Raw genomic sequence first — 27,268 nt, 5'->3', positions numbered from 1 at the left:
ATATATACCTTGCTCAAATTAAATTGATTAAACTTCTGAATACAATCTTAGGGAAATAATTATACTCATATACATAAAAACAAATAAATATACTCATATACATAAAAAACAAGTTTCAGTGCCCGCTTTGTAAAAAATGTTTTATATATAATGCTTCAAAAATGCAGACTATAATGCATTTGAGCTTTCCTCTATTATAAAACATATAAATATTTTAGTCTACATGGTAAATCGAACCTACGACCTCCTGCTTCTTATCCCGTTACGTTACCACTCCTCTATCTCTTCCACCCAAACACGTTGCACTGTGTTAAAGCTTATATAGAAAAAATCCCTCATCAGTTAAACAATCACTATGACACACATTACTATGCTTGAATCACGGAAAATCTCGACACCAAGTGTTTTATAAAGAGAAATGGCAACTCATTATATGTCAATAGTTATTTCAAATAAACTATTAAATTCTTCAATGAAAAATTAAAAAATTAAAAAATACTTAATATATCTACATAGGAATCTTCATACATAACGAATTAAACTTCCCTCTTGGGAATCGAACTCCCAACCCAATCGTTCAAGGTCTAGATTTCTACTAATCTCCCATCTTCCAGATGCCATTTCTAATGTAACTCAAGAATGATGTTAAACTCTGGTAATTGTACAATGACATCATCAGAAGAGGGAATAACACTGCCGACCATCTATAAATTAATAAGTGTTCAAACAATCAATTTTTACCGAACCAATAAGAACTACTAACCCTTCATACTACACTAAACCCACCTCTAAACCCCTGAACTTATTGCGTCTCCTACAATAACATAACTAATCATAATGATCATAATAAAAGGGGTGCATGGCCCCCTGTGTAATGTGTTCATATAACATCATTATATGTTGACATGACTCCGCCCCCACCTACCCCCCTAGAAAACCTTCTACCTCCAAAGAACCCACCCAATCTACTTGTGACTCCTCAACATGGTGAATGAGGTATATAACACCTGATGAACCTTCTAGGCAAATGATTCGAACTCTAAACTCTCATTCAATCCCTGTGGTGACAACGTGTTCATTCGAAAGATCCACAGTGCTTCTTTTTTACATAAATTCCTGAAACGATCCCCTCCTCTTTCGGTCCTCTTAACATGGTGAACCCCCACGACTTTGAGACCCAGAGGATTGCAATGATGTTCTTTAAAAAAATGATGCGAAACACTGTGTTTACAGTATCCCTTGAGGATATTCAGCCTATGCTCCCTGAACCTGGTTTTCAGACTGCGAGTCGTTCTCCCTACGTACTGCAGACCACACGGGCACTGCAGCACGTAGATGCAGTAAGTGGTATCGCAGTTAATAAATTCTCTTATCTTAAATTTTTCTTTTGTGGTATGAGATTCTATTATACTGGATTTCATCATAAATCCACAGGTGAGACACCTACTTTTTCCACATTTGAAACAACCTGTTACTGGTTGTCCCAAACCACAGATCGCAACGGATGGGAGATTCACCTTGGGAAGTTTCCTCAACATGCTAGGTGCTAGCAAATTTTTAAGATTGCAGTTTTTCTTAAAAATAACCTGGGGATCTAATGTTAGCACTGATTGTAAAACACTATCCTGCTGTAAGATTTTGAAATTATCCTTCACTATCTTCTTGATTTTTGAGGACTGGGTGTTATATTTAGTTATAAATCTCATCCGAACTGGGGTCCCTGTATTAGCGGGTCCCCCCAATTTATTCTTTTTGTTGTTTTTTGAGATTGTTAAAATTGATTTCTATCTTTTTTGATTACTTTATCACATGCTGCTGAAACTAGACCTTTGGGATACCCCCTATTAATAAAGTCTTCTGACATCCCATGGGCTTGTTCTTTAAAGTCGTCTATATTAGAACAATTCCTGCGTATCCTCCCAAATTGACTGTATGGTATATTACGTAACCAAGGTTTATAATGGTTACTTGAAAAATGGAGAAAATTGTTGGTGTCGACCTCTTTTTTAAAATTCTTTGTGATAATAGCCTCTTTATTAGTGGAGATGGCCAGATCCAAATAATTAATAGTACTTTTACTAAAAGTGTGAGTGAACTTTAAATTAAAATCATTATTATTCAAAAAAGTGACAAACTCAAGTGCAGAATCCAAATCCCCATCCCAAATAAAAAATAAATCATCTATGTACCGGCCATAGAATACCAGGTTCGCACCAAATGGACCATTCCAAATGAATTGTTCCTCGAATGTGCCCATGTATAAATTGGCAAAACTCGGTGCGAACCTGGTACCCATGGCCGTTCCTAACACCTGTAAAAAGAATTCACCCTCAAAGGTAAAATAATTGTGTTCCAAAATAAATGTGATAGCCAAAAGTAAAAAGGACCCCAATCCCTCCGAGATTTCAGGGTTATTTCTTAGATAACCACTAGTAGACTCTACCCCTTTTCTATGGGGAATATGGGTATATAGAGCTTGGACATCTAAAGAAAGGAATGCATAATTAGATTTCCATTTTATATCTTTTAAAGAATTTATCAAACTAGTGGTATCCCTGATATAAGATCTCAGAGAGATTACAGATCCTTGTAAAAAATAATCAATAAACTGTAACAAATTAGAAGTGAGGGACCCTATACCAGATATTATGGGACGACCAGGAGGTGATGTGAGGGACTTGTGTATTTTGGGAATGTGATAAAAAATGGGTGTAATAGGGTAATCTATAAATAAAAAGTAAAATTCATCTTTGGAGATGACCTCTCCTAAGAGGGCTTCCTCCAAAAATTTACGGAGTGCTTTCTGAAATGACAGTGTGGGATCTTTATCAATCTTTCTATAAAAGGTACTATCATGAAGTTGCTGATAAGCCTCCTTCAAATAATACTCTCTAGTAAGCAAGACAACCCCCCCCCCCCTTATCAGCGCATCTAATAACTATAGATTGATCTTTCTCTAACTCTTTCAGTGCTCTAAATTCCCCAGTGTTAAGGTTGGACCATCTGGACTTTTCATTGCATACCTTCTGGAAATCGTCCAAAGTTTTCTTATAAAAATATGCAATAGTGTTAGATTTATGAAATGTAGGATTAAATTGAGATTTTCTTTTAAATTGACAAACTGCTCCTCCTTTACTTACTGTATTATTAATGTTAAATAATTTAACTAGATCTTGATTTGGAGTTTCCACATGATTTTCCTCCCATAAAGTTTCTAGCTCTAGGAGCGATCCCATATCCCTCTTATCCAAAATGATAGGGCTAATCTCATCATTTTTGAGTTTTTTAGATGCAAAATATCTTTTACGACATAAATCACGTGTAAAATAATTCAGTTCTATAAAGAGATCAAACAGATTGGGACCTTGAGACGGAGAAAAATTGAGGCCTTTTTTCAAAAGTGTAATTTGTTCGTTACTAAGTGATCTATCTGTTATGTTGAATAAACCTTTCTGATCTAACGGTACCGAGCTTTTCTTACGTAATTTCCTCCCTCCTCTTCTTCCTCTTGTTCTCTGGGTCTTTTTGCTAGATCTTTGGCTAAAGGGGCAAACCGATTTTGTGTGGTGAATTTTCCTAATTGGGAGTTCACCTCTAAAAAATCATTCGTAGGTGTATCAGATTGCTCAAAACTTCCCCTCCTAGGTTTTTTCTGATGGTATACAGGAGTATAATCAAAACTGTATTTCCTGGTGTCATTCCTAGACTGTTTGTCCCATTCCTTTATCGGGGATCTACGAGGTTGGAACTTTCCATAAGTGGGTCTCCTATTGTCATAATGGTCCCTGTGGGTCTGGGGTGTATCTTGGGGTCTATATCCTCCATTTCTTTGTTGATTACGTGGGGGAAGCTTCCTATATGTCCTAACCTGACCATCTTTATAGTCATTATCATCCCTCTTTGACTTTCTGTTCTTCATTTCTACCAATTCTTTCTCAAATAATTCCACCCGTTGGTTAGTTAATTTATCTCTTTCAGAAAAAATAGGTGTATCTTTAAATTTAGTCAGAAATTCTTTAGTTTCCTCGATTCTTTGTCCTATCTCCTTAACCTTATTTTCTCTATATGTAATAAGTAACTCAATTAGCTTAAATGAACATTCATCCAGCGTATGATCCCACTTGACAATCAAAGCGGGATCATCATGAATAGAGAGAGATTTAAAAATACGTAAACCTCGTGGTATCTGTTTCACCATAAGGTATTTCTTCAAAGAGACACTGTCCCACCAGTGTCTCATCTCATCCTTCAATAACTGTTCAAGTTTGAAAAACCCTTTTATAATATCACCATCAACACTATTCGTAGGGATCTCAACAGGTTCTAATTTATCTTTTTCTACCTGTGCATATAATTCTCTCCTAGATAAGCGGGCATTGAAACATGTAAATTCAGCCATATCCTATAATTATTAATGTAATCCAACAAAATATATATATATCAGAGAAACAAGCTTCCTGATAAAATTTCCAAATGAGTTCAAACTCACGGAAAAAACCCACAAAGAATATCAAGTATTCCTTGCCATGCACAAAAAAAACTCTTTATATCGGGCGCTAATAGTATTTTCTGTTAAAAAACATTTTGAATATAGTAAAACTCAGCTGCAAAAAGTTAATGACCTGGGGTTCACAGGTCAAATAAATTACACTGGACCACCCAAGTGCAATTAACCACAAAACTCCAATTTGAAAAAACTCTTGCGCTATAGTTATATAATTACAAGATATGGCTGACAAGAATGACAAACTCCTGATAAATTCAAAATATATTTACTATTGTATAAATTATCATATAATAAAACAAGACCGGTCTTTAGAACATCAAAAAATAATAACAAATATGTATACTTTCTAATACATGGAGGTGGACTTAAGCATACTCTGTGCACAGACGTGTAAAAAAACAAGCTCTATAGCTATATGGCTTAATGAGGTCAAAAAATGTTTTGAATCAAGTGTGGCTGCTGGTAAGACCCATATATTAATTGTTCCCAATGGATAGTCACTTTGTATCAAAGATCTTTATGATGTGAAGATCCAACATGTAACAATAGAATGGATATGAGCTTTTTGTAACCGGAAACTTTACGTGAGATGTGAGCAAGTGGTATCAGCACAAATGCATCCCGACGACCACCGCAGTGGCTTGTAGCTGCGGGGAAAAAAGGCACCTACAATGGCGCCCGCTGTGATTTAACCTGCTCAGTCGCGATGCTCCACGAGTATCCACCTCTACGTGCCGTTTGCAGGCACCGGTCAGCGGCTCCTCTTTGTATGAAAACAAATTCCAGGCAGAAGAATGCTGCAGCCAGTTCGTGATATGGGTCTAACTTCAGCTGGGGTCCAACAGAATCAACTTCTGACGAGTTTCGCTCCTCCCACAGGGGCTTCCTCAAAGAATGAATATCTACAGTCCAGGGACCCTTTTTATATGGCTGGTATCAAGTCAAAGAGGGATGATAATGACTATAAAGATGGTCAGGTTAGGACATATAGGAAGCTTCCCCCACGTAATCAACAAAGAAATGGAGGATATAGACCCCAAGATACACCCCAGACCCACAGGGACCATTATGACAATAGGAGACCCACTTATGGAAAGTTCCAACCTCGTAGATCCCCGATAAAGGAATGGGACAAACAGTCTAGGAATGACACCAGGAAATACAGTTTTGATTATACTCCTGTATACCATCAGAAAAAACCTAGGAGGGGAAGTTTTGAGCAATCTGATACACCTACGAATGATTTTTTAGAGGTGAACTCCCAATTAGGAAAATTCACCACACAAAATCGGTTTGCCCCTTTAGCCAAAGATCTAGCAAAAAGACCCAGAGAACAAGAGGAAGAAGAGGAGGGAGGAAATTACGTAAGAAAAGCTCGGTACCGTTAGATCAGAAAGGTTTATTCAACATAACAGATAGATCACTTAGTAACGAACAAATTACACTTTTGAAAAAAGGCCTCAATTTTTCTCCGTCTCAAGGTCCCAATCTGTTTGATCTCTTTATAGAACTGAATTATTTTACACGTGATTTATGTCGTAAAAGATATTTTGCATCTAAAAAACTCAAAAATGATGAGATTAGCCCTATCATTTTGGATAAGAGGGATATGGGATCGCTCCTAGAGCTAGAAACTTTATGGGAGGAAAATCATGTGGAAACTCCAAATCAAGATCTAGTTAAATTATTTAACATTAATAATACAGTAAGTAAAGGAGGAGCAGTTTGTCAATTTAAAAGAAAATCTCAATTTAATCCTACATTTCATAAATCTAACACTATTGCATATTTTTATAAGAAAACTTTGGACGATTTCCAGAAGGTATGCAATGAAAAGTCCAGATGGTCCAACCTTAACACTGGGGAATTTAGAGCACTGAAAGAGTTAGAGAAAGATCAATCTATAGTTATTAGATGCGCTGATAAGGGGGGGGGGTTGTCTTGCTTACTAGAGAGTATTATTTGAAGGAGGCTTATCAGCAACTTCATGATAGTACCTTTTATAGAAAGATTGATAAAGATCCCACACTGTCATTTCAGAAAGCACTCCGTAAATTTTTGGAGGAAGCCCTCTTAGGAGAGGTCATCTCCAAAGATGAATTTTACTTTTTATTTATAGATTACCCTATTACACCCATTTTTTATCACATTCCCAAAATACACAAGTCCCTCACATCACCTCCTGGTCGTCCCATAATATCTGGTATAGGGTCCCTCACTTCTAATTTGTCACAGTTTATTGATTATTTTTTACAAGGATCTAATCTCTCTGAGATCTTATATCAGGGATACCACTAGTTTGATAAATTCTTTAAAAGATATAAAATGGAAATCTAATTATGCATTCCTTTCTTTAGATGTCCAAGCTCTATATACCCATATTCCCCATAGAAAAGGGGTAGAGTCTACTAGTGGTTATCTAAGAAATAACCCTGAAATCTCGGAGGGATTGGGGTCCTTTTTACTTTTGGCTATCACATTTATTTTGGAACACAATTATTTTACCTTTGAGGGTGAATTCTTTTTACAGGTGTTAGGAACGGCCATGGGTACCAGGTTCGCACCGAGTTTTGCCAATTTATACATGGGCACATTCGAGGAACAATTCATTTGGAATGGTCCATTTGGTGCGAACCTGGTATTCTATGGCCGGTACATAGATGATTTATTTTTTATTTGGGATGGGGATTTGGATTCTGCACTTGAGTTTGTCACTTTTTTGAATAATAATGATTTTAATTTAAAGTTCACTCACACTTTTAGTAAAAGTACTATTAATTATTTGGATCTGGCCATCTCCACTAATAAAGAGGCTATTATCACAAAGAATTTTAAAAAAGAGGTCGACACCAACAATTTTCTCCATTTTTCAAGTAACCATTATAAACCTTGGTTACGTAATATACCATACAGTCAATTTGGGAGGATACGCAGGAATTGTTCTAATATAGACGACTTTAAAGAACAAGCCCATGGGATGTCAGAAGACTTTATTAATAGGGGGTATCCCAAAGGTCTAGTTTCAGCAGCATGTGATAAAGTAATCAAAAAAGATAGAAATCAATTTTTAACAATCTCAAAAAACAACAAAAAGAATAAATTGGGGGGACCCGCTAATACAGGGACCCCAGTTCGGATGAGATTTATAACTAAATATAACACCCAGTCCTCAAAAATCAAGAAGATAGTGAAGGATAATTTCAAAATCTTACAGCAGGATAGTGTTTTACAATCAGTGCTAACATTAGATCCCCAGGTTATTTTTAAGAAAAACTGCAATCTTAAAAATTTGCTAGCACCTAGCATGTTGAGGAAACTTCCCAAGGTGAATCTCCCATCCGTTGTGATCTGTGGTTTGGGACAACCAGTAACAGGTTGTTTCAAATGTGGAAAAAGTAGGTGTCTCACCTGTGGATTTATGATGAAATCCAGTATAATAGAATCTCATACCACAAAAGAAAAATTTAAGATAAGAGAATTTATTAACTGCGATACCACTTACTGCATCTACGTGCTGCAGTGCCCGTGTGGTCTGCAGTACGTAGGGAGAACGACTCGCAGTCTGAAAACCAGGTTCAGGGAGCATAGGCTGAATATCCTCAAGGGATACTGTAAACACAGTGTTTCGCATCATTTTTTTAAAGAACATCATTGCAATCCTCTGGGTCTCAAAGTCGTGGGGGTTCACCATGTTAAGAGGACCGAAAGAGGAGGGGATCGTTTCAGGAATTTATGTAAAAAAGAAGCACTGTGGATCTTTCGAATGAACACGTTGTCACCACAGGGATTGAATGAGAGTTTAGAGTTCGAATCATTTGCCTAGAAGGTTCATCAGGTGTTATATACCTCATTCACCATGTTGAGGAGTCACAAGTAGATTGGGTGGGTTCTTTGGAGGTAGAAGGTTTTCTAGGGGGGTAGGTGGGGGCGGAGTCATGTCAACATATAATGATGTTATATGAACACATTACACAGGGGGCCATGCACCCCTTTTATTATGATCATTATGATTAGTTATGTTATTGTAGGAGACGCAATAAGTTCAGGGGTTTAGAGGTGGGTTTAGTGTAGTATGAAGGGTTAGTAGTTCACATTGGTTCGGTAAAAATTGATTGTTTGAACACTTATTAATTTATAGATGGTCGGCAGTGTTATTCCCTCTTCTGATGATGTCATTGTACAATTACCAGAGTTTAACATCATTCTTGAGTTACATTAGAAATGGCATCTGGAAGATGGGAGATTAGTAGAAATCTAGACCTTGAACGATTGGGTTGGGAGTTCGATTCCCAAGAGGGAAGTTTAATTCGTTATGTATGAAGATTCCTATGTAGATATATTAAGTATTTTTTAATTTTTTAATTTTTCATTGAAGAATTTAATAGTTTATTTGAAATAACTATTGACATATAATGAGTTGCCATTTCTCTTTATAAAACACTTGGTGTCGAGATTTTCCGTGATTCAAGCATAGTAATGTGTGTCATAGTGATTGTTTAACTGATGAGGGATTTTTTCTATATAAGCTTTAACACAGTGCAACGTGTTTGGGTGGAAGAGATAGAGGAGTGGTAACGTAACGGGATAAGAAGCAGGAGGTCGTAGGTTCGATTTACCATGTAGACTAAAATATTTATATGTTTTATAATAGAGGAAAGCTCAAATGCATTATAGTCTGCATTTTTGAAGCATTATATATATAAAACATTTTTTACAAAGCGGGCACTGAAACTTGTTTTTTATGTATATGAGTATATTTATTTGTTTTTATGTATATGAGTATAATTATTTCCCTAAGATTGTATTCAGAAGTTTAATCAATTTAATTTGAGCAAGGTATATATCCTTTGCATATTGGGTTAATAGGACTATTAGGAGTCTCAATTAAGGAGGTTGGACTAGGAGGTGGCTAAGCAGGTGTATTAACAGGTGATGTGAATTCATCACCCAATTTACCAATGGCATTTGATACCAGCCATATAAAAAGGGTCCCTGGACTGTAGATATTCATTCTTTGAGGAAGCCCCTGTGGGAGGAGCGAAACGCATCAGAGGTTGATTCTGTTGGACCCCAGCTGAAGTTAGACCCATATCACGAACTGGCTGCAGCATTCTTCTGCCTGGAATTTGTTTTCATACAAAGAGGAGCCGCTGACCGGTGCCTGCAAACGGCACGTAGAGGTGGATACTCGTGGAGCATCGCGACTGAGCAGGTTAAATCACAGCGGGCGCCATTGTAGGTGCCTTTTTTCCCCGCAGCTACAAGCCACTGCGGTGGTCGTCGGGATGCATTTGTGCTGATACCACTTGCTCACATCTCACGTAAAGTTTCCGGTTACAAAAAGCTCATATCCATTCTATTGTTACATGTTGGATCTTCACATCATAAAGATCTTTGATACAAAGTGACTATCTATTGGGAACAATTAATATATGGGTCTTACCAGCAGCCACACTTGATTCAAAACATTTTTTGACCTCATTAAGCCATATAGCTATAGAGCTTGTTTTTTTACACGTCTGTGCACAGAGTATGCTTAAGTCCACCTCCATGTATTAGAAAGTATACATATTTGTTATTATTTTTTGATGTTCTAAAGACCGGTCTTGTTTTATTATATGATAATTTATACAATAGTAAATATATTTTGAATTTATCAGGAGTTTGTCATTCTTGTCAGCCATATCTTGTAATTATATAACTATAGCGCAAGAGTTTTTTCAAATTGGAGTTTTGTGGTTAATTGCACTTGGGTGGTCCAGTGTAATTTATTTGACCTGTGAACCCCAGGTCATTAACTTTTTGCAGCGGAGTTTTACTATATTCAAAATGTTTTTTAACAGAAAATACTATTAGCGCCCGATATAAAGAGGTTTTTTTGGTCAGCAAAATTATGCAATGCCCTCCTACTATATATAAACTGCACCACTTAAATGCACCACAGGGATGGATGGATAGTATACTTGATGACACAGAGGTAGGTAGATCAGTGGCCTACTGTACCGTACTGCTATATATTATATACTGGTGGTCAGCAAAATTATGCACTGTCGTCCTACTATATATACACTGCACCACTTAAATGCACCACAGGGATGGATGGATAGTATACTTGACGACACAGAGGTAGGTAGAGCAGTGGCCTACTGTACCGTACTGCTATATATTATATACTGGTGGTCAGCAAAATTATGCACTGTCCTCCTACTATATATACACCGCACAACAACTAAAATGCACCACAGGTATGGATGGATAGTATACTTGACGACACAGAGGTAGGTAGAGCAGTGGCCTACTGTACCGTACTGCTATATATTATATACTGGTGGTCAGCAAAATTATGCACTGTCCTCCTACTATATATAAACTGCACCACTTAAATGCACCACAGGGATGGATGGATAGTATACTTGACGACACAGAGGTAGGTAGAGCAGTGGCCTACTGTACCGTACTGCTATATATTATATACTGGTGGTCAGCAAAATTATGTACTGCACTCCTACTATATATACACTGCATCACTTAAATGCACCACAGGGATGGATGGATAGTATACTTGACGACACAGAGGTAGGTAGAGCAGTGGCCTACTGTACTGTACTGCTATATATTATATACTGGCGGTCAGCAAAATTATGCACTGCCCTCCTACTATATATACACCGCACCACTTAAATGCACCACAGGGATGGATGGATAGTATACTTGACGACACAGAGGTAGGTAGAGCAGTGGCCTACTGTACCGTACTGCTATATATTATATACTGTCTGTCAGCAAAATTATGCACTGCCCTCCTACTATATATACACCGCACCACTTAAATGCACCACAGGGATGGATGGATAGTATACTTGACGACACAGAGGTAGGTAGAGCAGTGGCCTACTGTACCGTACTGCTTTATATTATATACTGGCGGTCAGCAGAATTATGCACTGCCCTCCTACTATATATACACCGCACCACTTAAATGCACCACAGGGATGGATGGATAGTATACTTGACGACACAGAGGTAGGTAGAGCAGTGGCCTACTGTACCGTACTGCTATATATTATATCATGGCGGTCAGCAAAATTATGCACTGCCCTCCTACTATATATACACCGCACCACTTAAATGCACCACAGGGATGGATGGATAGTATACTTGACGACGCAGAGGTAGGTAGAGCAGTGGCCTACTGTACCGTACTGCTATATATTATATATTGGCGGTCAGCAAAATTATGCACTGTCCTCCTACTATATATACACCGCACCACTTAAATGCACCACAGGGATGGATGGATAGTATACTTGACGACACAGAGGTAGGTAGAGCAGTGGCCTACTGTACCGTACTGCTTTATATTATATACTGGCGGTCAGCAGAATTATGCACTGCCCTCCTACTATATATACACCGCACCACTTAAATGCACCACAGGGATGGATGGATAGTACACTTGACGACACAGAGATAGGTAGAGCAGTGGCCTACTGTACCATACTGCAGTGGCGGATTTAGCGGGGGGCGATTAGGGCGAACGCCCCCCCTACATATACCGGCACCGGGATGGAGGCCGGGTCCCGGCGCGGTATTGGGAACAGGGTGGAGAGCGGTGCAGCGCGGCGGGGTACGAGGAGAGAGAGGAGCGTCCTGATGCGCGTACAGTGACCTCTGTTCTGACCACGCCCCCTCCTTCCTGTACGCGCGTCAGGACGCTTTCTCTCTGTCTTCGTCCTCCGCCGCGCTGCACCGCTCTGCACCCCGTTCCCAATACCGCGGCGGGACCCGGCCTCCATCTATGAGGTGGGAGTGTGTGTGTGTGTGTGTGTGTGTGTGTGTGTGTGTGTGTGTCTCCCGTTTCTCTCCCCCCCCCTCTTCTCCCTGCATTATTTGGCTGAATTTTGCCTCATTCTGTGTGCTATGTCATTTTTGCCTCATACAGAGTGCTATAATGTGATTTTTCCCTCATTCTGCGTGCTATCATGTGAATTTTGCCTCATTCTGCGTGCTATAATGTCAATTTCGGCTCATTCTGCGTGCTATCATGTGAATTTTGCCTCATTCTGCGTGCTATAATGTCAATTTCGGCTCATTCTGCGTGCTATCATGTGAATTTTGCCTCATTCTGCGTGCTATAATGTAAATTTCGGCTCATTCTGCATGCTATCATGTGAATTTTGCCTCATTCTGCGTGCTATCATGTGAATTTGCCTCATTCTGCGTGCTATAATGTCAATTTCGGCTCATTCTGCGTGCTATAACGTCATTTTTGCCTCATACAGTGTGCTATAATGTGCATTTTCCCTCATTCTGCGTGCTATCATGTGAATTTCGGCTCATTCAGTGTGCTACAATGTGAATTTCGGCTCATTCAGTGTGCTATAATGTGAATTTCGGCTCATTCAGTGTGCTACAATGTAAATTTCGGCTCATTCAGTGTGCTATGATGTGAATTTCGGCTCATTCAGTGTGCTACAATGTAAATTTCGGCTCATTCAGTGTGCTACAATGTGAGTTTCGGCTCATTCAGTGTGCTATAATGTGAATTTCGGATCATACTGTGTGCTATAATGTGAATTTTAGCTCATTCTGTGTGCTATAATGTGAATTTCGGCTCATACAGTGTGCTACAATGTGAATTTCGGCTCATTCAGTGTGCTATGATGTGAATTTCAGCTCATACAGTGTGCTATAATGTGAATGTCGGCTCATTCAGTGTGCTATAATGTGAATTTCGGCTCATTCTGTGTGCTGTAGAAACAGAATTTGTCGGCAAATAAGAACCACTTGGCCCATCTAGTCTGCCCCCTTTTTTTTTTTTTTTACATTATTTTTTATCTCTAACCTTATCTGATCCTTATTTCTTTGCTAGAATATCCTTATGTCTATCCCATGCATGTTTAAATTGCCCTACTGTCTTATCTTCTACCACCCCTGATGGAAGGAATGGCGATTCGCCAGTCTGTATCACCAGTGCGCAGGGTTCTCTCCACTAACTGGCAACATTTTATTAGTAATGGCAACAATAGGAAATTTTAGAAGCGAACGGGAAGGGCATTACTAAGTGGGAGGGGCTATGATTAGGGGGAGGAGTCATCATTCTTAAACCGCCCCCCCTAAAAGTTAAGTCTAGATCCGCCACTGCCGTACTGCTATATATTATATACTGGCGGTCAGCAAAATTATGCACTGCCCTCCTACTATATATACACCGCACAACAACTAAAATGCACCACAGGTATGGATGGATATTATACTTGACGACATAGAGGTAGGTAGAGCAGTGGACTACTGTACCATACTGCTATGCTGGTGGTCACTGGTCAGCAAAATTCTGCACTGTCCTGTCCTCCTATACTACAATGCAGCACAGATATGGAGTGTTTTTCAGGCAGAGAATGTAGATATTTTCAGCACACTGAGCACAGATATTTGCAAGCACACTGAGCACAGATATTTGCAGCACACTGAGCACAGATATTTGCAGCACACTGAACACAAGTGAGAGGACGCTGCACGTCCTCTCCCTTTCATCTCCAATCCACGAATGAAAATGGCGGCGACGCACGGCTCCTTATATAGGATACGAATCTCGCGAGAATCCGACAGCGGGATGATGACGTTTTTTTCTCTCTAGCATCCATAAGGGATATTGGGGAAATCTATTACGATGGGTAATAGACAGGGTCCAAAGGAGCCAGTGCACTTTACATTTCTTCAACTAAGTGTGCTGGCTCCTCCCCTCTATGCCTCCTCCCACGGGCAGTTCAGAAAAAAGTGCCCTCAGGAGAAGATGCACATCTCTGCTGCTCCAGAGAGTTTTTTTCAATTTCTTTTAAATCTTTTTTATTTTCAGTATGCTGTCTGGGCAACAGCATACCTGCACTGTGGGAGCTAGGGGAGGGGACGGTCACCGGCCTTACGAGGTGCAGAGCCGCTTCCCCTCTGCAGGACCACCGTCCTGAGGGGTTGTTGTTCAGCGGGGTACTGCGCCCTGGCTGTCACAGCCGCAGCACTCCCCTAACGTTGCCTGAAGGTGACATCGGTGGTGAGTACAAACCGGGGGGCCCCCGGTCCAAAGTGCGGCTGACAACGGACGTGGCATATAGGACTCTCCCGGGGCGGGGGTCCCGCTAAGATCCTCCGTGTAGAACTGGCGCAAAAGGGCTTGACTAGCACTTGTGTGATGTTTTAAGCTTAAAAGGAGACTTTTGCCAATATAATCTATGTATGTAACTCCGACACCATAGGTGGATGCGGAGCTACCTCAGCTGGACCTGAGGCGTTTTGGAGCCTTCCTCTGCTTACTACAGCACAGACAGCACACACAGTGCTTCCTGATCCTCAGACACGCTGGAAATGTGGTACAAGGCAGGGCCGGACTGGGACTAAAAATAGGCCCTGGCATTTTTGAAGCACACAGGCCCACCTCTGTGACTCCTCCCCTTACTATTCCTGACTCCTCCCACTTATTAGTCTATGTTCTTACAAATATAATTAATATTCTAACAACATACAGGCGTACATCATTCTCTATTAAAATATACTCAACCAGTGGTTGAAGTGGAAATTTTTAAGTGGGGGTATGGAAATGTGAGGTTTGTAATTAAGCGCGCGCGCTCTGAAAAAGGGGGCGTGGTCACGCAAAAGGGGCGTGGTCTTCAGTGTAGTTTACCACACCATACACCCCTTATACGCATTATGCACCACAATAGTAGGACCCCTTATACTATCTAGTACTGCTGCCCCTTTCACATTATACCACACAGTATGAGCCAAAATTCACATTACAGCACCCGGTATGAGCCGAAATTTACATTATATGCCCCCGATAGTGCAGTGCCAGGTATACAAATGCCCCCACAGTGCCAGGTATACAAATGCCCCCACAGTGCCAGGTATACAAATGCCCCCACAGTGCCAGATCCACAAATGCCCCCACAGTGCCAGGTATACAAATGCCCCCACAGTGCAAGGTATACAAATGCCCCCACAGTGCCAGATATACAGATGCCCCCACAGTGCAAGGTATACAGATGCCCCCACAGTGCCATGTATACAGATGCCCCCACAGTGCCAGGTAAACAATTGCCCCCACAGTGCCAGGTATACAAATGCCCCACAGTGCCAGCCAATTGCCCCCACAGTGCCAGGTATACAAATGCCCCCATAGTGCCAGGTAAACAATTGCCCCCACAGTGCCAGGTAAACAATTGCCCCCACAGTGCCAGGTATACAAATGCCCCCACAGTGCCAGATCCACAAATGCCCCCACAGTGCCAGATCCACAAATGCCCCCACAGTGCCAGGTATACAAATGCCCCCACAGTGCAAGGTATACAAATGCCCCCACAGTGCCAGATATACAGATGCCCCCACAGTGCAAGGTATACAGATGCCCCCACAGTGCCATGTATACAGATGCCCCCACAGTGCCAGGTAAACAATTGCCCCCACAGTGCCAGGTATACAAATGCCCCACAGTGCCAGCCAATTGCCCCCACAGTGCCAGGTATACAATTGCCCCCACAGCAGCCAGTGCTGTAGCTACTTACCGCTGCTGCACTGCTGCTGCTGCTGCTGCTCCTCCTCCTCCGGGCTGTGAGGGACGGGGGTGAGAGCGCCGGGCGCCCGCCAGCGCGGCTGTGTCTGGCGCGGCAGCATATAGCGTTCAAACCAGCCGCCGGTTCGTGAGCCAATCAGAGCTCGCGGACCGGCGGCTTCTGATTGGCTGCCGGTCCGCGAGCTCTGATTGGCTCACGAACCGGCGGCTGCTTTGAAGTCCGCTATACGCGCCGCGCCAGACACAGCCGTGCTGGTGGCGGGCGCCCGGCGCTCTCACCCCCGTCCTTCACAGCTCTCCAATCCTGACAGCTGAGACGCGCTGCCGCCGGACTGAGCGGCAGCGCGTCTCAGTGACCGCTGGACCGGCCCACGTGGCCATCGGCCCTTCTGGCATTTGCCAGAAGTGCAGGTGGCCAGTCCGGCCCTGGTACAAGGTGTAGCAAAGGGGAAGAACCGCTTGTGTACACTATCCTGATCCTATCTAGGACAATAATTGCTAGTGTTTACTGTATAATAGGGAGCTGACAGTCTCACTGGGGCTGTGCAGCTCAGGTTGTGCTTCTCTCTGTGTGTCTCCTCTCACATACAGTAGGGCAGGCTTGCATTATAACGGTCTGTGTGTGTGTATGTTATTGTTCTTACTGTGAATATGGGTAAACACAAGCTGTGCAGTGTATGTCACACTAGATTCTCTCCCTTATCTAATGACTCTGGGGGTCATTCTGAGTTGATCGCTCGCTAGCAGTTTTTAGCAGCCTTGCAACCGCTATGCCGCCACCCACTGGGAGTGTATTTTAGCTTAGCAGAAGTGCGAACGGTTGTATCGCAGAACGCCTGCAAAAATTTTATGTGTAGTTTCAGAGTAGCTCAAAACCTACTCAGCACTTGCGATCACTATTCAGTTCCGGATTTGACGTCACACACCTGCCCAGCATTCGCCCAGCCATGCCTGCGTTTTCCCTGGCACGCCTGCGTTTTTCCAAACACTCCCTGAAAATGGTCAGTTGCCACCCAGAAACGCCCACTTCATGTCAATCACTCAGCAACCAGTGCGACTGAAATGCATCGCTAGACCGCATCGTTCGTTGTGCCCGTATGCACAGAATTTCCGTTTTTTTAGCCTGATCGCTGTGCTGCGAACAAATGCAGCTAGCGATCAATTTGGAATGACCCCCTCTGCTTCCTGTGAGCAATGCAGTCAATCTTCACAAATCAGTGAAGGGGCTGGGGGAGAGGTTTCAGAGCCTCACTGGTTAGGGTCTCTTAAGACTACGATGTCTGATATGTCATCTCAGACATCATAGGTGGAGCCGGACCGCTCCCCCTAAACGGCAGCTTAAAGCCGCCGTCCAGCCACCTCCCACCCAGCGACCGCCTCTGCCTCAGAGGCGATCACTAGGCAATGATGGCTGCCATGCGCCGACGCACTGCGGCGCTGGTGCATGCGCAGTTCTGACCCGATCGTTGCGCTGCATAAAACTGCAGCGAGCGATCGGGTCGGAATGACCCCCATTGGGCGCTCGCCTCAGTACGTTGACTTTTTCTGCAGGTTTTTGTTCTCTAGTTACCTGTTCAGCTGTTGCTGTTGTTGTTGCCATCCGTTGCTGGTTGTATGTTAGTGGTGTGCTGGTATGTAAATCTCACCACCTTTGTTATCGTGTTCCTTCTCTCATATATGTCTTTTCTCTTTCGGGCATGTTTTTACCTATAACTTCCTGTAGGAGGGGGCATAGAGGGGAGGAGCCAGCACACCCAGTTGAACAAATTTAAAGTGCACTGGCTCATTTGGACCCCGTCTATACCCCATCGTACTAGTTTCCCCCAATATTCCTAATCCCGTAGGCATTTATACAAAAAATAGGATTTGAATTACCTACTGGTAAATCCTTTTCTCGTAGTCCATAAGGGATATTGGGGGAATTGAGTACGATGGGGTATAGACAGGGTCCAAAGGAGCCAGTGCACTTCAAATTTCTTCAACTGGGTGTGCTGGCTCCCCCCCTCCCACAGGCAGTTATAGGTAAAACAGTGCCAGAAGGAGAAAGGACATACTTGAGAGAAGGAACATAACAACGAGTGGTGAGATTTACACACCAGCACACCACGAACATAAAACAACCAGCAATGGCTGGTAACAAAACCACAACAGCTGAACAGGTAATCACATAAGAGAGAAGCTGCAAATGAAACAAGTCAACTCACTGAGGCGGGCGCCCAATGGCCCTCATTCCGAGTTGATCGCTAGCTGCTTTCGTTTGCAGCGCGGCGATTAGGTGAAAATGCGGCATTTCTGCGCATGCGTACGGGCTCAGTACGCATGCGCAAAGTATTTTCACACAAAACTATGCAGTTTTACACAAGGCCGAGCGCCGCTTTTCTGTTGCTGTGTTGGTCGGTGAGTGATTGACAGGAAGTGGGTGTTTCTGGGTGGTAACTCACCGTTTTCCGGGAGTGTGCTAAAAAACGCAGGCGTGTCAGGTCAAAATGCAGGCGTGCCTGGGGAAACGGGGGAGTGGCTGGCCAAACGCAGGGCGTTTGTAACTTCAAAGCAGGAACTAAACTGACTGAGGTGATCGCAAGGTAGGAGTAAGTTTTGAGCTGCTCAGAAACTACATGAAAATTTTTACGCGCAGTTCTGCGATCCTTTCGTTCGCACTTCTGCTAAGCTAAGATACACTCCCAGAGAGCGGCGGCCTAGCGTGTGCACTGCTGCTAAAAGCAGCTAGCGAGCGAGCGACTCGGAATGAGGGCCCATATTCCTTATGGACTACGAGAAAAGGATTTACCGGTAGGTATTAAAATCCTTTTTTTTTCTTTCTATTTTTAAACTGAGCCTGTCACTGCTGGAGGTCTATTTGACTCCAGCACACAGGCTCCAACGCTCCCTGCTGGAGCCGAATCTCCCGCACAGCCTCTGCCAAGACAGATACTTATGGCGGGGCCCACACCATCATCTAGCTGGCAACCTCCAGACTGCGTGGCTTGCTATCAAGGAGCTGGTAAGAGGGTCCCGGTCTCAAATCGCAATATGCCACGTGTCCTGGGAGATGGACGCTGGCGCTAACAAGGGACTCCAGTAGACCACCAGGGCATATGGGGGCACAGGAAATATTTAAGGGCCCCCCAGTACCGGTGGTTAAAAGCCAGCATAGGGGAAGGAGCCCCAGCTTGTAGCCCCTCCCCAAGCTTTGGGCACCATTCACTGTGGACTTCCTGACATTTAGCCGCAGCTCCACACCCTCCTCATTTCAGAGACTCAAGCAGCCATACCAGTGCAAACAAGCCAGGTCTCCGGGAACCCTGGGTTCAGTCTCACTGTAAAAACATCTCCAAAGAGCCAGGTTTTTACATCTCTTTATATCCTGATAACCAAAGCTGAGTAGTTGAGAAAATACTCATTGCAGTTATATCATTGTATTTCTTTGCATTGTATGTAACTTGTGCTAGTTTCTGATGTCTGATTTTTTTTTTCTCATTTGAGAGATATTATCGGACCCCTTCCTCTCAGCCCACTGCTTTATCAGAATCAAATGAGTCCTCTGCTCACATGGGGGAAGGCACACAGTCTATCACTGATTCCTGCGTTCTTGCAGAGGATTCTCCCAGCACAGGGGAGGTGGCTCCTTTAATTGAGGCTGTTAGACACATCCTTCAACTCACTTAGGATGAACTTGAGCCAGTTGCTAAGAAAACAGATGTTTTTAAGGGACAAAAGATAATAAATTCTGAATTCCCTCATTCAGATCAGTTCAGAAATTTGTCAGGAACCCTGGAAAACTCCGGGTAAGAAGTTCCCGGTGTCCTATCCCTACAGAGGATAGACTCGCATATTGCACGTCTAGTTAAGATGTCCATTCTACCTGTCACTACTCTTTGTCACTGATAGACGCAATGATAATTGTCTCAATTCTATTTTCACTCTCACCGATGCTGTTACCAGACTGACCGTGGCTGCCTACTGGGCTGCTAAAGCCATTGAATCATGGTTACCAGCCTTAGAGGAGGAATTACCCTCAGATATATCTGAGGACAGCATGTCATACTTGGCTCTTATGCCACAAGCAGCTGCTTACATACGTGAGGCCCTATCTGATGCCGGAGTATTGGCAACTAAGGCGTCTACCACCTCCATACTGTCACGGCTTATTCTTTGGCTCCGTTCCTGGAAGGCTTACCTTGATTCCAAGAAACTTTGTAATTTCTCTTGTTTACCGGTGAAATGTTCTTTGGGGCTGAATTGGATAAAATTGTCACTGCTTTGGCTGCAGCTAAGACTACTTTTCTCCCGTCCGCAGCAACTCCACGTGTTAGAACTTCTACCTTTTGTTCCATTCATCCTCAAGGCAAGGCGAAATTGACAGGCTTTCCACAGACAGACGTCTGCCACAAACCTAAGCCCAAGACCAAGCAACCATTGGCTGCCTTTGAACCTTTTGCAAAAGCTGACAAGCCGGTAGCCTGAAGGGGCGGGCCTCCTCCAACGGGACCCCAGTGTGGTAGGCTGACTTCTTCACTTCGTGAACGTCTGGACTCATCCACTTCGGATGCCTGGGTGCAAGAAGTGATCTCTCACGGGTATGCCATCTCATTCTAGAGACACCCACCCCCACTGTTCTTTTGCACAGGTTTTCTATCAGACCCCCAAAAGGCTTTAATCCTGCAACAAGTTGTGCAATCACTAGTGCAATCAGGTGTGATGATTCCGGTCCCTCAGTCTCAACATGGAAAGGGCTATTATTCCTACCCTGTTTTAGTGTCCAAGCCAAATGAGTCACACAACCCCACCCTCAAATCTCTCAACAGATTTGTCACGGTTCCTAAATTCTGCATGGAGCCCATTCACTCCAACTATGGTGCCCCGGGGGACTTTATGGTATCCCTGGATATACAGGATGCCTATCTGTATATACCTATTGCTCACTCGCATCGGCAATACCTATATTTTGCTTTAAGCAACCAACATTATTAATTCGGGGCATTGCCATTTGGACTGTCTACAGCGCCCAGAATTTTTACCAAAGTTATGGCGTCATCAGAATACTTCCCTATCTGGATGACTTACTGCTGCTAGCTAATTCACCATAAGTAATGCATAGCCTCTTCAACTCACAATGACCTTCCATCAGACCCGCGGATGGCTTATTAATTGGAAAAAGTCCTCCCTCACACCATCCCAGTTGATGTTACACCTGGGAGCCCTATTGAACTCTGCAAGACATCATCTCTTTCTGCCAGCAGATGAAATTTCCAAGCTGCAGGACAAGGTTTACAGGCTGCTTTAGCCATGCCGAGTGTCCATTCACTCAGCAATGCAGGTCCTCGGACTGATGGTCTCGACCTTTGACATGGTATAGTACGCTCAGCTTCATTCTCGTCCTCTACAGCACCTGATCCTTGGCAAGTGGAACCGCCAAACTCATCAGATCTCAAATGATGACTCTCACTCCGGAGGTTCACTTGTCCCTCACTTGGTGGCTCTACATGAACCACCTAGACAAAGGACGGCCCTTTTGAAATCCGGATGGGGACTCCTAACCATGGATGCCAGCCTCCATGGTTGGGGGGCAGTGATCGAACAGCACTTGTTTCAGGGGCATTGGAGGCAGTCGGAGTCCCGTCTCCCAATCACTGTCCTGGAACTACGGGCTGTCTACAAAGCTTTAACTCTGGCGCAAAACGTCCTTCATGGCAGACCTGTTCAGGTTCAGTCTGACAATGCCACAGCAGTGGCATATCTCAATCACCAGGGCGGCACTCACAGCCAGATGGTAATGCAAGAAGTGGCCCACATTCTCAGATGGGTAGAACATCACTCTCCAGTCATCTCAGCCGTCTACATTCCAGGGACTCTCAACTGGGAAGCAAACTTCCTTAGTCACCAGGATGTTCATGTGTGAGAATGGTCCCTTCATCCAGAAATCTTCCAACTTCTAGTGGACAAGTGGGGTCTCCTTGATGTCAACCTCGTGGCCTCACACCACAACCACAAGATTCAGGTGTAGGGATCCTGGGATCTGCAGGCAACATTTCTGGACGCTCTCTCTGTCAAGTGGATCTTCCATCTCATGTACGTCTTTGCTCCACTACCCTTTCTCCTAAGGCTTCTATGGAAACTCAAAAAGAAGGGGGCATCCTCATTGTAGTAGCCCTAGCGTGGCCCAGACGCCATTGGTTCTTTTTCCTCTATGCCAAGACCTCTTGTCTCAAGGACCGTGTCTGCACCCGGACCAACCACAAGGTAGACGTGATTCCGCACCGGTATACTATAGGTTACCCAGAATAATTTATAATGATATTATTAATACTACTACAGTACCAGAATAACATATAGTGAGCACGTATAATTCGTGTTGCAATTGTAGGATCTGGTGGTGCACCCAGAGTCAGAAACAAGCTAGGAAAAAAGGAAAAATGCAGAAGACTCTTGTGTGGGTGCACTCTTTTTTGAAATATGAGATTATTAAAACATAACTTTTATTTGCTAATCATTCTTTTAAGAAAAAATCCACACTTTTATAATTCACCACAAATATTTCATAACATTTTATATACTACATACAGATATGATTCAGCCCACCAACCTCTCTAGAGGATGTCACATCTATAGTTGTGACTGATCAGAATTACCAGGTTAGGGTATATGTAGGACACAAGCAAGGTTAAAATAAAGAAAAATAATAGAGAAAAATTGGAAATGTTCTGGTTAGTCTATAATATTAGACTGTGGGAGGGATGTAGACACTGTTGCTCTACATCCTGTTCCTATCCAACCAGCACAAGCTCTGCTTGTATTAATGGGACCACAAGGGGTCAATATACTGAAATGTTAGGAATATAGATCTTTATTGGTATTGGACCAATTCCAATCTAAAACATATCAGGGAAGACGGTACTGAGAAAAGGTGAACATAGATTTGGAAGGAAGAAAGGGATGACTAAAGAAGAAAATGGTGATCCTGCTGTTGGCTTAGAGTCGAGAAGGTCATGAATTACAACACTGGGTATTCTCTGGGGGTCACCCTTACAGATACTGACCCAGCCCACCACTGTTTTGCTTCCAAGATCGGACGAGATCGGGCTCTATCAGAGGGGTATGGTAGTAATTCCTCAGGCCTGCTTATAGCCGACTCACCAATGAGAGTGCACCTAAAATGGGGGAAGGGAAAGGGTATAGGTGGGTGGAGACAGAGAGAAAGAAAGGGCGGATCTGCTGTCTATGTTAGGTACAGGATAAACCTGTGGATCATGGATGAGAGTCCGCAGAAATATATGAAGAAAAGGGAGGAATGGAACAAAGAAAGGGAAAGAAAGAATAGAAAGGATAACAGATATCATCTGGTATCAAATTGCAGGATTGTCAAAAAATGATCAGCAAGTAGACATGGGCCAGATTAACTGGCAATGTTGGATACATTCCGTGATCACTCAGGATCAGAGTGTCAAAGAAAAACAAAGGTAATTAGAATTAGGCCAGATTGGCTGTCAATATTGGATATACCCTGTAATCACTCTGTTTAGAAAGGTAAATGTCTGCAAAAAAGGCGACCAGATGCTGTTTATGACACAAATAAACTATTTGTCTATTGAAAGGATGATTGTTTTGGATATATAAAAAAAATTCTGGTCCAGTTCCCTGGACTGCCCTGCTTAGAGCCAAAGCAAGGGAAAAATCACGTATTGCTTGTATAAATATAGAGAAAATCTCAAAAAAAATTATTATAAATAATAATGGTATAAGTAATAGTAGAAAAAAGTGATAGAAACAGGTACCGATCCCTGCCCAGGTCCCTGGGTCAGTCACTATGTAACAGAATGCACGGTGTACTCCTCAGGTCCTTAATTCATACTGGAATACTAGGATAGGTCATGCTGGAAAGGATAGGTCATGCTGGAAAACGCGTTTCACCCGTCCTGCGGGCTTGCTCACTTCCAATGCATTGGAAGTGAGCAAGCCCGCAGGACGGGTGAAACGCGTTTTCCAGCATGACCTATCCTTTCCAGCATGACCTATCCTAGTATTCCAGTATGAATTAAGGACCTGAGGAGTACACCGTGCATTCTGTTACATAGTGACTGACCCAGGGACCTGGGCAGGGATCGGTACCTGTTTCTATCACTTTTTTCTACTATTACTTATACCATTATTATTTATAATAATTTTTTTTGAGATTTTCTCTATATTTATACAAGCAATACGTGATTTTTCCCTTGCTTTGGCTCTAAGCAGGGCAGTCCAGGGAACTGGACCAGAATTTTTTTTATATATCCAAAACAATCATCCTTTCAATAGACAAATAGTTTATTTGTGTCATAAACAGCATCTGGTCGCCTTTTTTGCAGACATTTACCTTTCTAAACAGAGTGATTACAGGGTATATCCAATATTGACAGCCAATCTGGCCTAATTCTAATTACCTTTGTTTTTCTTTGACACTCTGATCCTGAGTGATCACGGAATGTATCCAACATTGCCAGTTAATCTGGCCCATGTCTACTTGCTGATCATTTTTTGACAATCCTGCAATTTGATACCAGATGATATCTGTTATCCTTTCTATTCTTTCTTTCCCTTTCTTTGTTCCATTCCTCCCTTTTCTTCATATATTTCTGCGGACTCTCATCCATGATCCACAGGTTTATCCTGTACCTAACATAGACAGCAGATCCGCCCTTTCTTTCTCTCTGTCTCCACCCACCTATACCCTTTCCCTTCCCCCATTTTAGGTGCACTCTCATTGGTGAGTCGGCTATAAGCAGGCCTGAGGAATTACTACCATACCCCTCTGATAGAGCCCGATCTCGTCCGATCTTGGAAGCAAAACAGTGGTGGGCTGGGTCAGTATCTGTAAGGGTGACCCCCAGAGAATACCCAGTGTTGTAATTCATGACCTTCTCGACTCTAAGCCAACAGCAGGATCACCATTTTCTTCTTTAGTCATCCCTTTCTTCCTTCCAAATCTATGTTCACCTTTTCTCAGTACCGTCTTCCCTGATATGTTTTAGATTGGAATTGGTCCAATACCAATAAAGATCTATATTCCTAACATTTCAGTATATTGACCCCTTGTGGTCCCATTAATACAAGCAGAGCTTGTGCTGGTTGGATAGGAACAGGATGTAGAGCAACAGTGTCTACATCCCTCCCACAGTCTAATATTATAGACTAACCAGAACATTTCCAATTTTTCTCTATTATTTTTCTTTATTTTAACCTTGCTTGTGTCCTACATATACCCTAACCTGGTAATTCTGATCAGTCACAACTATAGATGTGACATCCTCTAGAGAGGTTGGTGGGCTGAATCATATCTGTATGTAGTATATAAAATGTTATGAAATATTTGTGGTGAATTATAAAAGTGTGGATTTTTTCTTAAAAGAATGATTAGCAAATAAAAGTTATGTTTTAATAATCTCATATTTCAAAAAAGAGTGCACCCACACAAGAGTCTTCTGCATTTTTCCTTTTTTCCCGGACCAACCACGCCAGTCTTTGATGACGGTGTGGCACTTGAGTCTTCCATACTAAGACCAAAGATTTTTCTCGTCCGTTTGTGCAAACCATGCTTAAGGCTTGAAAGTCGGCCTCTACCCGCGTCTACTACCGGTTATGGCATACCTACTTCCAGTGGTGCGCTTCCAAGCGATATGACCCTGCAGTATTTCAGATTTCCAGAATTCTTGCCTTTCTACAAAGGGGATTGAGCCTCTGCCTTTGCCTGGCTTCCCTCAAAATGCATGTTTCTGTTTTATCTGTCTGGTTTCAACGCAGTATTGCCCCGCTTCCAGATGTTCAGACCTTCTTCCAGGGCATTATCAGAGTATAGCCTTCCTACATCTCTCCAGTGGCTCTGTGGAACCTGTCTGTGCTTTTGTATGCTCTTCAACAGGCTACTTTTGAACCTTTGGAATCGGTAGATCTGAAATGGTTAACTGTGAAGACAGTTTCTTCTGGCCATTTCATCTGCCAGACAGGTCTCTGATTTGGGAGCTCTCTCCTGTCACTCTCCTTTCCTGATTTTTCATCCAGGCAGGGCTGTCCTTCGTACTAGACCGGGTTACCTACCTAAGGTGGTTTCCTATCTCTCTGCTGCAGAGAGTTCTCTGGATGTGGTTCTTGCTCCTCTTTGTCTATGTAGATCGAACCAGTTCCTTACGGAGATTTGATTCCCTCTTTATCCTCCTGGTTTTCACAAACGTGGGTGGCCAGCAAATAAACAGACACTGGCCAAATTGATTAAAATCGCACAAGCATACTCTTAAGCTGGTCTTCCAGTCCCAGCTTCAATCTCTGCTCATTCTACTTGTTCTGTGGGACCATTATGGGCGTCATGACGTGGTGCGTCCTCTGCACAATTGTGCAAGGCTGCTACGTGGTCTTCCATCCACACTTTTCCCTGAACAAGATAGCATATGCACAGTCTTCAGGCGAAGCTGTAAACTCTGTCAGAACACAAACCGGCTTTGCTAAATAACTATCAGGCTATGAAAAACAAAGAAAAAAGTTAATTTGGTAGTAAACCCCATGATTAATGCCACTTTGTTCCAGAACTGTTACTGATTTCAGTGCTACAGCCTTCAGAGTGCATTTGACAAAAATATATAGACAAAAGTTAGATTGCCACATATTCTCAGAACAAAGGCTGTCTTTATATATTGTCATGGAGGCAACAGATTCAGAGTGATGCTGAAGAAGATAGGAAATGAGAATGTCTGTTATTATCTTAAACCATAGAGCTATACCTTTAAACACACCTTTACCATGGAGCTGCTGCGGTCGCTAGCTCACGCTACGTACTTCGTACGCTATTTGCGCACAGAGTCCCGTACCGTGTACGCACTTAGCGTACAAACGCCGCACCGCGGGTACAAAGCACACGCAGTGCGTTCGCACCGAATTAATACACCTTAAAACCTTATACAGTTATACAATGCAATGATATGATTACACTTTAAACCTTATGCAGCAAAGCTCTGCAATGATGTTACACCTTAAACCTTATGCAGCAAAGCACTGCAATGATGTTACACCTTATCAATACACTTTTAAAACCTTATACAGTTTGGTAATGATATACACTTTAAACCCTAGCAGGGAAATGAGGACACAACACCGTTTTGTAGTGAACTGCTGGGCTCTAACACCACAGTAGATTAATTGAAAAAGGATAACAGTACAAATCATACACTCCAAAC

General features: G+C 42.7%; 2 pseudogenes; one reads left to right on the top strand and one right to left on the bottom strand.

Moving 5' to 3' along the window:
• Window positions 1-23,058: 23,058 nt before the first annotated feature.
• LOC134937460 (5S ribosomal RNA) lies at window positions 23,059-23,177 on the bottom strand (annotated as a pseudogene).
• A 1,660-nt stretch (window positions 23,178-24,837) lies between these two features.
• LOC134937459 (5S ribosomal RNA) lies at window positions 24,838-24,956 on the top strand (annotated as a pseudogene).
• Window positions 24,957-27,268: the final 2,312 nt, after the last annotated feature.

The sequence above is a fragment of the Pseudophryne corroboree genome, chromosome 6 (genome assembly GCF_028390025.1).
Source record: "Pseudophryne corroboree isolate aPseCor3 chromosome 6, aPseCor3.hap2, whole genome shotgun sequence".
Classification (NCBI taxonomy): Eukaryota; Metazoa; Chordata; class Amphibia; order Anura; family Myobatrachidae; genus Pseudophryne; species Pseudophryne corroboree.
The sequence above is the reverse complement of the archived record's forward strand: the minus strand, read 5'-3'. Positions and strand labels throughout refer to the sequence as shown.